The sequence below is a fragment of the Triticum urartu genome, unplaced genomic scaffold, assembly GCF_056163025.1.
Source record: "Triticum urartu cultivar PI428250 unplaced genomic scaffold, HENAU_Tu73 scaffold2, whole genome shotgun sequence".
In the NCBI taxonomy this organism is placed as follows: Eukaryota; Viridiplantae; Streptophyta; class Magnoliopsida; order Poales; family Poaceae; genus Triticum; species Triticum urartu.
Window position 1 is genome coordinate 6,281,240 of NW_028260368.1, and position 10,564 is coordinate 6,291,803.

Consider the following 10,564-nt stretch of genomic DNA (forward strand, 5'->3'; position numbering starts at 1 on the left):
ATAATGCTGAATTCAAAGGTTTATTTCTTTCTATAGTATAAGAAAAACAATTTATTTCTATTTCTATAGTATAAGAAAAACAAATAAATAGTATAAGAAAAACAAATCGAATCAAATTCATGGATTTACCACGACCTCGGTTGTGACTGTGACTCCATAGATAAAAATGGGAAATTTCTCTCTTCGAGACCATTGAAAAAGGGCATTGAACGAGAAAGAAATCGTCCACAGATAATAAAACTATCATATGCCTTGGAAAGTGATATGAGGTGCTCGGAAATGGTTGAAGTAATTGAATAGGAGGATCACTATGACTATAGCCCTTGGTAGAATTCCTAAAGAAGAAAATGATCTATTTGATACTATGGATGACTGGTTACGAAGGGACCGTTTCGTTTTTGTAGGATGGTCTGGCCTATTGCTCTTTCCTTGTGCTTATTTCGCTTTAGGGGGTTGGTTTACAGGGACAACTTTTGTAACTTCTTGGTATACCCATGGATTGGCTAGTTCCTATTTGGAAGGTTGTAATTTCTTAACCGCAGCAGTTTCTACCCCTGCCAATAGTTTAGCACACTCTTTGTTGCTACTATGGGGGCCCGAAGCACAAGGAGATTTTACTCGTTGGTGTCAATTAGGCGGTCTATGGACTTTTGTAGCTCTCCACGGGGCTTTTGCACTAATAGGTTTCATGTTACGCCAATTTGAACTTGCTCGGTCTGTTCAATTGCGGCCTTATAATGCAATCTCATTCTCTGGTCCAATTGCTGTTTTTGTTTCTGTATTCCTTATTTATCCACTGGGGCAATCTGGTTGGTTCTTTGCGCCGAGTTTTGGCGTAGCAGCGATATTTCGATTCATCCTTTTCTTCCAAGGATTTCATAATTGGACGTTGAACCCATTTCATATGATGGGAGTTGCCGGAGTATTAGGTGCGGCTCTGCTATGCGCTATTCATGGAGCGACCGTAGAAAACACTCTATTTGAGGACGGTGATGGTGCAAATACCTTCCGTGCTTTTAACCCAACTCAAGCTGAAGAAACTTATTCAATGGTCACTGCTAACCGCTTTTGGTCCCAAATCTTTGGTGTTGCTTTTTCCAATAAACGTTGGTTACATTTCTTTATGCTATTTGTACCCGTCACCGGTTTATGGATGAGTGCTATTGGCGTAGTTGGCTTGGCTCTGAACTTACGTGCCTATGACTTTGTTTCCCAGGAAATCCGTGCAGCGGAAGATCCTGAATTTGAGACTTTCTACACCAAAAATATTCTTTTAAACGAGGGTATTCGTGCGTGGATGGCAGCTCAGGATCAGCCTCATGAAAATCTTATATTCCCTGAGGAGGTTCTACCACGTGGAAACGCTCTTTAATGGAACTTTCGTTTTAGCTGGTCGTGACCAAGAAACCACCGGCTTTGCTTGGTGGGCTGGGAATGCCAGACTTATCAATTTGTCCGGTAAACTGCTTGGAGCTCATGTAGCTCATGCCGGATTAATCGTATTCTGGGCCGGAGCAATGAACCTATTTGAAGTGGCCCATTTCGTACCAGAAAAGCCCATGTATGAACAAGGGTTGATTTTACTTCCACACTTAGCTACTCTAGGTTGGGGAGTAGGGCCAGGGGGGGAAGTTCTAGATACTTTTCCGTACTTTGTATCTGGCGTACTTCACCTAATTTCCTCCGCAGTCTTAGGCTTCGGTGGCATTTATCACGCGCTTCTGGGACCCGAGACTCTTGAGGAATCTTTTCCATTCTTTGGTTATGTCTGGAAAGATAGAAATAAAATGACTACAATTTTGGGTATTCACTTAATTTTGTTAGGTCTAGGTGCTTTTCTTCTAGTACTCAAGGCTCTTTATTTTGGCGGTGTATATGATACCTGGGCCCCTGGGGGGGGAGATGTAAGAAAAATTACCAATTTGACCCTTAGTCCCAGTGTTATATTTGGTTATTTACTAAAATCTCCTTTTGGTGGAGAAGGGTGGATTGTTAGTGTAGATGATTTAGAAGATATAATTGGTGGGCATGTATGGTTGGGTTTTATTTGTGTATTTGGCGGAATTTGGCATATTTTAACCAAACCCTTCGCATGGGCTCGCCGTGCATTTGTATGGTCTGGAGAAGCTTACTTGTCTTATAGTTTAGCTGCTTTATCTGTCTTTGGTTTTATCGCTTGTTGTTTTGTATGGTTCAATAATACAGCTTATCCGAGTGAGTTTTATGGACCCACCGGGCCAGAAGCTTCTCAAGCTCAAGCATTTACTTTTCTAGTTAGAGACCAGCGTCTTGGAGCTAATGTGGGATCCGCTCAAGGACCCACAGGTTTAGGTAAATATCTAATGCGTTCCCCAACTGGGGAGGTTATCTTTGGAGGGGAAACTATGCGTTTTTGGGACCTTCGTGCTCCATGGTTAGAACCTCTAAGGGGCCCCAACGGTTTGGACTTGAGTAGGTTGAAAAAAGACATACAACCTTGGCAAGAACGACGCTCAGCAGAATATATGACCCACGCTCCTTTAGGCTCTTTAAATTCCGTGGGTGGCGTAGCTACCGAGATCAATGCAGTTAATTATGTCTCTCCTAGAAGTTGGTTATCAACTTCTCATTTTGTTCTAGGATTCTTCTTTTTTGTGGGCCATTTATGGCATGCAGGAAGAGCCCGAGCTGCTGCAGCAGGTTTTGAAAAGGGAATCGATCGTGATTTGGAACCTGTTCTTTACATGAACCCTCTTAACTAAGATTTTCTTATTTATACCTGTTCTACTTTTTTTCTGTTCTGGCTCGGTTATTCCATCTAGCCGAGCCATTCATTCCTTTTTATGAAAGAAAGATAAGGGACAGAAAAAAAAAATAAATAAAAATGAAAGAAACAAACGTATTCAATAAGCAAAAGGAGAGAGAGGGATTCGAACCCTCGATAGTTCCTAGAACTATACCGGTTTTCAAGACCGGAGCTATCAACCACTCAGCCATCTCTCCACAGCCTAATCCTTATTTTACTCCTACAAATAGAACATAGCCATATAAAAAATAAAAAGATTTATTAGCCTCTAGAAAGATATCAGATACAAGTTCCTTTTCGATATATCTCTGTATACTGTATACACGGATACAGGATCCGCTATACCCGCTTGTGAAATAAAGAGTAAATAATCTCTTCTCACCCCCATATCCAAATAAAAAAGCGGTTTAAGTAATAAATTTGAATTAAAGAGAAGAATCAATGGATTCATGATTAAACCCCTCCTACTTCTTGTATTTTTTTACAATTTTGGTTTAAGTGAGGGATCAAATATGTAGTCAACTTTATTTGATGGTAGCTTGGAGGATTAGAAATATGACTATTGCTTTCCAATTAGCTGTTTTTGCATTAATTGCGACTTCCTCAGTCTTAGTAATTAGTGTACCCCTTGTATTTGCTTCTCCTGATGGTTGGTCAAATAATAAAAATGTTGTATTTTCCGGTACATCATTATGGATTGGACTAGTCTTTCTCGTAGCTATTCTGAATTCTCTCATTTCTTAAATGAAATTTGGTTAATATTTATTAACCCCATAAAAAAGAAATAATAAAGGCCATTTCTTCTAAAAAATTAGAATAGTGAGACGTATTAAAACGCAATTTGCGTTCCGAATTGCTAGCTCTTCTCTTTCAGTATTATGAAATTCCATTCCCATTAGAATATTCATTGACAGATAATAAAAAAAGGAAAACTCTAATATAATAGAAAATGAAATGAAACGGTCGACCCAGACATAGAAGGTCGACCCAGGCGGATATACGCTATAAAATATATACCGTAGCGAGCGTAGTTCAATGGTAAAATATCTCCTTGCCAAGGAGAAGATACGGGTTCGATTCCCGCCGCTCGCCCGCTTAATTTATCAAAGTACTATGATAAAAAGTTTAGTCTAGTTAACTGTTTAACTACTTATATTAAATTAAGTATTAATTAGGTGTTAGTCTAGTGCCGTATCCCTTACTATCTTACCCTTCCTTTGCATCCCACTCAAAAAAAGAGGGCGCTCCAGAGGCAGAAATAGAACTCGCCAACAGAGCTCCAAAAATTGGGTATTAACTGAGACAAACAACGGGCAAACTTTTTTTAAAGGGAAGGGAGAGGTAGACTGTCCCTTTCGTTTCATTTTTATTTTCTGCAGGGTAGGGAGAGGCCTTGCGCCTTCTTTTTTTGAAGGCAAGTGACTTCGCAAACTGCTCAATTTTGCCCTCTAGGGCCGGGAACTAATGAATAAAAAAGGGTTGGATACGCCCCTCTACCATACATATCTAGAGAAATAGAATAGTCCTTTTATACAGACTGCTAAGTGCGGAGACGGGAATCGAACCCGTGACCTCAAGGTTATGAGCCTCGTGAGCTACCAAACTGCTCTACTCCGCTCTGGAGTACCAGAAACTGGTGGACAAAAAAGGCTTGAATACAAGCCTCTAACATGTCTAGACAAATAGAATACTCCTTTTATACAGAATGGAGCGGGTAGCGGGAATCGAACCCGCATCGTTAGCTTGGAAGGCTAGGGGTTATAGTCGACGTTGGTTGATTATTTTTAACGTCTCTAATTCAAAACCGAACATGAAATTTTGATTTCATTCGGCTCCTTTATGGATATTCTCACCACTTAACATCTATGTCAGCTTTTCTATTTGAATGGAACCAAAGCTCTCCGCTTTCTAGATGATCCTTATAGAGTAGGAGATAGAAATTCTATCTAAATTCATCTAATCTACTTACTTCGTTCCCTAATTTCATTCAAGAGATCCTGAGGAAAAGAATTGGGTTTCCACCGAGCTGAAACAATATGCGGATGGTTCTAGTAAACCAAAACTATCGTTTTTTAGCTATTTGGCTTCCTTATTCCTTATTTTAAGAAGATTTAGTTACGATTGGAAATCAACTTTTTTGTATCTTCATCCATAGATCCTTTACTCATATTTTCAAAATTGGAATACTTAATCCAATGCAAAATTATGCTTCGCGACTCTGTACTCATAATCCTATTTTTATTTTGGATGCAATTTAAATTAGTCTTTGGATACAAATCGCCAGAATGTATATTCTTCCTCAATATGCTATTGAGAGGAAAAGGATTTAATCCTTTATAAGAACTAAAGTTTTCATCGGAATATAAAAATAAAAAACTTAAGGATGCCTTAAGTATATCATTTCAAATTCAGTTATTAATAGAACGAATCACACTTTTACCACTAAACTATACCCGCTACATTGTAGATTATGGTATAAATGGTACCCTTTGTCAAGGATAGCCATTTGACAAGAAGGCTAATTCCCCCTTATTGAATCAGATGGAGAAGGTTCATGACACTGAGCCGTTGGTACTTCTACTTCGATCGCTCGCCTTTACTTTAGGATTTAGATAGCCCCTCTGGTCTGTAAAAAAAATCTTTTCTTACCATGCTAATAGCGCCTGAACCAAATGTATTTATTTTGATTAGGATCCTATTCTACGGTTACGACTACAATAATAATTATTTACTTTGCAAGGACGTAAGTGTGTCAGACTGCTAAATTGTTTTATTATTCCTACAATATAAACTAGGGGATATAGGGGGTAACACTGTCCCTATAAATTCCTTTTTTCCTTTTCTTTTTTGTCCAGAATTGAACAAAAAAGAAATTATGGAAGATGTTTTCTTCCCCCATTAAGTCCGAGCCATAGAGTAAGAGTGAGATGAGTTTTCCAAATTCATCATAGACTTTCCCTATGGCTTGATAGAAGTAAGCAGCAAAGAGTCGTAACTTAAAGAAAAAAACGGACAGGGCCGACAGATTTACCTGATGTAAAGAAGATCCTAAAAGTCTCTGATTAGTCGACTCTCTCCATTTAACACTTTCCTCTCTCTCCTTTTTTCCACTGACTCAATTCTAGTTTATTAGATTCTTGTTTAAAAGAATGCAAAAAGTTCAATAGAACTAAGAACACATAAAAAATAGCATAGAGGATCAAGGCCATTACCAAAAGTTCCTCCCAAGGATCCTATATCCTATTGGGTATCTGTTCCCCGCCTTTTCCCGCTAGGATCGGAAATCTTATATTTTCCATATCCATATACCGTTGAATCCTTGGGGTTCCAGAATCCGCCTATTTTACTAGTCTTCGGAAACGGAAAACCCTGAACCAAGAAGAGTTGGATATGTTATGTAGGGTATGTTTTTTTTTATTAATTTTATTTTGAGCTCTCAAGATATCGATATATACATATACAATCTCTACATAATGTCTCTCTCTCTATCTCTATATATTATATATATAATATGTACATTATGCAGTAGACCCATAATGGGAAATCCAAGTGGCTAATTTTTGAATTAAATAAAAAGCCCTTTTAACTCAGTGGTAGAGTAATGCCATGGTAAGGCATAAGTCATCGGTTCAAATCCGATAAAGGGCTTTTTAAATTAGTGGTAGAGTAATCTCGTGCTAAGACGTAAGTCGTTGGTTCGAATCTGATAGAGTACTTTTCTACTAAATTGATTCACTTTTTTTCTTTGTTTTTGAAACTTTCTCTATATTTTTAGAGAATTTTATGACTTAGTGCGGGATGGATGCATTTTTGGTATGAACACTAAATGAAGCACGGAGAATTAATCTATAACGATCAACTAAAAAAAATCCTAGATGAAAACATAACAGAAAAGTTGGAAAAACTCTTTGCTTTGGATCTATTTATACTTTTCGAGTATATTGACAATTCCAAAAAACTGCTCATACTATGATTATAGTATAATCACGAGCGGTTGTATATGGCCCTATCGTCTAGTGATGCCCCTATCGTCTAGTGGTTCAGGACATCTCTCTTTCAAGGAGGCAGCGGGGATTCGACTTCCCCTGGGGGTAGGGAGTATTATGAAAGGAGGTTAATCATAGATTAGCAAAAACCCTAGAATAAATTCTTCCTGGGTCGATGCCCGAGTGGTTAATGGGGACGGACTGTAAATTCGTTGACAATGTCTACGCTGGTTCAAATCCAGCTCGGCCCAAACCAAAAATCTAGGGCTTCGTGAGTATGAACTAAATCCTTTTGTTTTTCTTCCATAAAATAAAATGTCTGATCTATAGAAATAAAAGATAAAGAAAAAAGGGAAATTTTTTTTTCTAATCCATATCTCTCTCATTCCTTTCTTACAAACAAAAGAGTTTTTCTTATTGAAGGCTGGATTATTATCCATTTTTAGTGATAAAAAATCACGACATACTAGTTATGTCACTCTCACTATACCCACGTATAATATAATATGTGGGTATGTAGTATATGATTCGTCTATTTCTTAGAGTACGAAAGACGAATCGAATCTTCTTATGGTTCTATTTAAGAATGGGTATGCCATACACCCCGCGGGGATTGTAGTTCAATTGGTCAGAGCACCGCCCTGTCAAGGCGGAAGCTGCGGGTTCGAGCCCCGTCAGTCCCGAACTAGGGTTCAATGAATGGAGAAATTGATATTTCCTTTTTCCATGAAAAAAAGGGGCAGGGAGCAAGATCAAATACCCACAGGGCACCCTTACTTCACTTTTTTATTTTGCATCTCTCATTAAAGAGGGAGGGAGGGCATATAGGAATTTTTTTTTCACTACTCCCAATCGATAAAGAAAGACACACATACGATATGTGGATTAGTAGAATTTAGGATATTATATTACTCTATCTTTCTTTATGATGATACCATCCTCATCTTAATTTCCTATTCCACTCTTATGGAATAGAGTACCGGTATTTTACCGGAATCCATACATAAATCGTATTCCCTTTTTATTTCAGACCTCTTTTCCCCATCTCACTTCTACTGCTTATTTGGATGTCTATGTGACCCATAGAAAGTGAAAGTTGGTCATATAATACATACATAATTGTATGTATAACTATAAGAAAAAGGAAGGGAAATTGTATAAGATTAAGAAAGTATAAGATTAAGAAAGCTCGTGGGTTAGAGATATAGAAAAGAAAAAGTAGAAAAGGATTAAAAAAGAGGGAATTCCTAATCCAATCAAAAAACCCATTTTGGTCTTAGTGTGGATAGAGGATCTTCCTATGTTATACTATATAACTCTCATCCGTGAAATATAACTCTCATCCATGAATTGATTTGATAGATCCGATATTCATAATATTGAATTGATTCAGTATTATCAGAATGCAAGCCCTACCCTTGAATTTACAAGATACCCCTTTTTCCTCTCCATGGGATTACATCCCGAGTTATTGTGAAAATAAAAAATAAAGAGGTTATGGAAGTCAATATTCTCGCATTTATTGCTACTGCACTGTTCATTCTAGTTCCTACTTCTTTTTTACTTATTATTTATGTAAAAACAGTCAGCCAAAATAATTAATTGGAATTCCAATTAATCATTGAAGAAATTAAAAAGGGATTAAATAAAAAAAATCCAAGTCTTAAATGAAAGGATCTGGTTGGAATCTTAAAGTGTGGTAGAAAGAACTACATATAGTTTTTTCTACGACACTTTAGATTCTTTCTATTATATTATCTTTGAATCTACATAGAATAGATTAGTAGATTGAAATAGTTAAGTAGTCTAATTCAATTTCTTTTTTCATTGCATCCACTTAATTTCAATCAGGTCAAAATAAAAAAATCTAAGACAATTCTTGACCAAAGAATCCATGGAAGGAAAGAAAAATAATATGAAGAATAGACTATAGTAAAAAGTAAAAGGAAATGGAAAATGTGTGATATGCCGTGAATAGTTCCGTGGAAGAAAGTCTAATTTTCTTATGTATAGAACTTTTTTTAACCATTCGTCATTTCTAGTAGAAATTCTGAATTGGTATAATGGCTCTTTCTTACATTACAACTTACAATACAAGAGTTTCTTACAGGAGTGAAACAAAACTAAAGAAAAAGATTAAAGAATAACGTTTGACAAAATGATTAATGCAAAATGATCCATTAAAGAAAAGAATTGATACAACAATTTGATTACTTAATCAATTAGTAGTATCCCTAGAGTCCACTCCTTCCCCATACTACTAGTGAAAGAGAAAATGTAAAGACTACCATTAAAGCAGCCCAAGCGAGACTTACTATATCCATCTAAATTATGTCTCCTATTTCTATGAAGGGATTATTCTACTATTGATCAATAATCATAGTGGAATCAAGGGTACAGAGTCAAAAAGGGATTCCGCCCTAAGGCCATGGATCAATCAGTTCAAGGAATTTACTCCTAACAAATTCTTATAGGAATTCTGGTAGAATTAGAGAGCATTAAAAATACGAGATACTATAGCCCTTTTTTCCTTAAAAAAGAAAGAGTACGGGAATGATGTCCTGAATAGAAGAAGCGGGAATAGGAAGATTTTTTATTCCTTTTGTTACTCTTTTTTTTTTTTTTAAGCAAAGGACGCCCGAATATACCATAAAATTATCGATAGATAAATATTTATTGGATACCTACCTTACCTAATGTTTATTTTTGACCTAAACCCTGCAGCCTTGCTTTGTATCATTCTATGAAAGAATGAAGAGATTTTATCCATAATACAACTCCTAAATTGATTTTTGATCGACCTATTTAATCTGATTCTCGTTAGAATTAAGTAGTCCTTACTTTAGTGTATGTAGGTAACATAAGATGTACGATAAAAAAATGTATAATAATTAGTAAGTCTTGATATTCTTTCGTGGAGTCCCTTCTTGAATCTTAGATTGAAAAAAAAAAAGAATGCCCCTTAGGGACCTTTCTTTGGATACCAAGATTTCTGACATCTTATCCTCGTATTTTAAAATTATCAAATCGAATCTCAATTAAGAACCAATTCAAATTCATATAATAAAAGAATAAGGAAACACTACCTCACCCCTATTGATAACCATTTTGGCCACTACCGTCAAAACAAACCCTAACCCTAGTTTGAGGATAGAACTATGGTATGGTTTCTCTAAACCCAGTATCGGCAGGCCCAGTTACTCTCTTGCCCGAACTTATGCGAAGTAAAAATTTATCGAATTCGATCAGCACTATAAAAAAAACCTAAGTATTTTATTGATCAGGCGGCACCCAGATTTGAACTGGGGATAAAGGATTTGCAGTCCCCTGCCTTACCGCTTGGCCATGCCGCCAAAAAATCCGATCAAAAATCTAGAAAACAGCAAGTATTCATCCACGTTTTCTTACGAAAAGCCCCTTTTATTTTGAATATAATTCTACTTACTTTTTTCCAATCTTTTTCAAAAAATCTATTCCTGCTTTTTTTGATCCAGTTTCTATTATTCTCCTCGATAGATTCTATCTTAAAACATACATTGTTAACACAATAAAACTTCCCATTTCTTTCTATTGAGATGAAAAAGAAGAAAAAGTGGATTTCTATTCACAGGCTGCAAAATTCAGAATAAATTGGAACCGTTAACTAGAATTCTCTTTTTTTTATTGCAGTAGTGAACTACTCTTAAATCGGTATTATCTCCCCCCCCTTCAATGGCATAATAAAATATTATGGCTTTATGCTTAATCCGTGTATAGGTAAACTTTAGGTCCGAACAGCATTATTATCCAAAGA

General features: G+C 36.5%; 4 non-coding genes across 4 annotated transcripts; 1 reads left to right on the top strand and 3 right to left on the bottom strand.

The window, feature by feature from the left end:
- Positions 1-2,894: 2,894 nt before the first annotated feature.
- On the bottom strand, positions 2,895-2,982 carry TRNAS-UGA (transfer RNA serine (anticodon UGA)). The gene has a single exon. It is a non-coding gene; the product is annotated as a tRNA-Ser (tRNA).
- A 1,347-nt stretch (positions 2,983-4,329) lies between these two features.
- TRNAM-CAU (transfer RNA methionine (anticodon CAU)) lies at positions 4,330-4,403 on the bottom strand. The gene has a single exon. It is a non-coding gene; the product is annotated as a tRNA-Met (tRNA).
- Positions 4,404-6,361: 1,958 nt separating this feature from the next.
- On the top strand, positions 6,362-6,433 carry TRNAT-GGU (transfer RNA threonine (anticodon GGU)). The gene has a single exon. It is a non-coding gene; the product is annotated as a tRNA-Thr (tRNA).
- A 3,620-nt stretch (positions 6,434-10,053) lies between these two features.
- TRNAC-GCA (transfer RNA cysteine (anticodon GCA)) lies at positions 10,054-10,124 on the bottom strand. Its single transcript has one exon. It is a non-coding gene; the product is annotated as a tRNA-Cys (tRNA).
- Between the last annotated feature and the right edge of the window lie 440 nt (positions 10,125-10,564).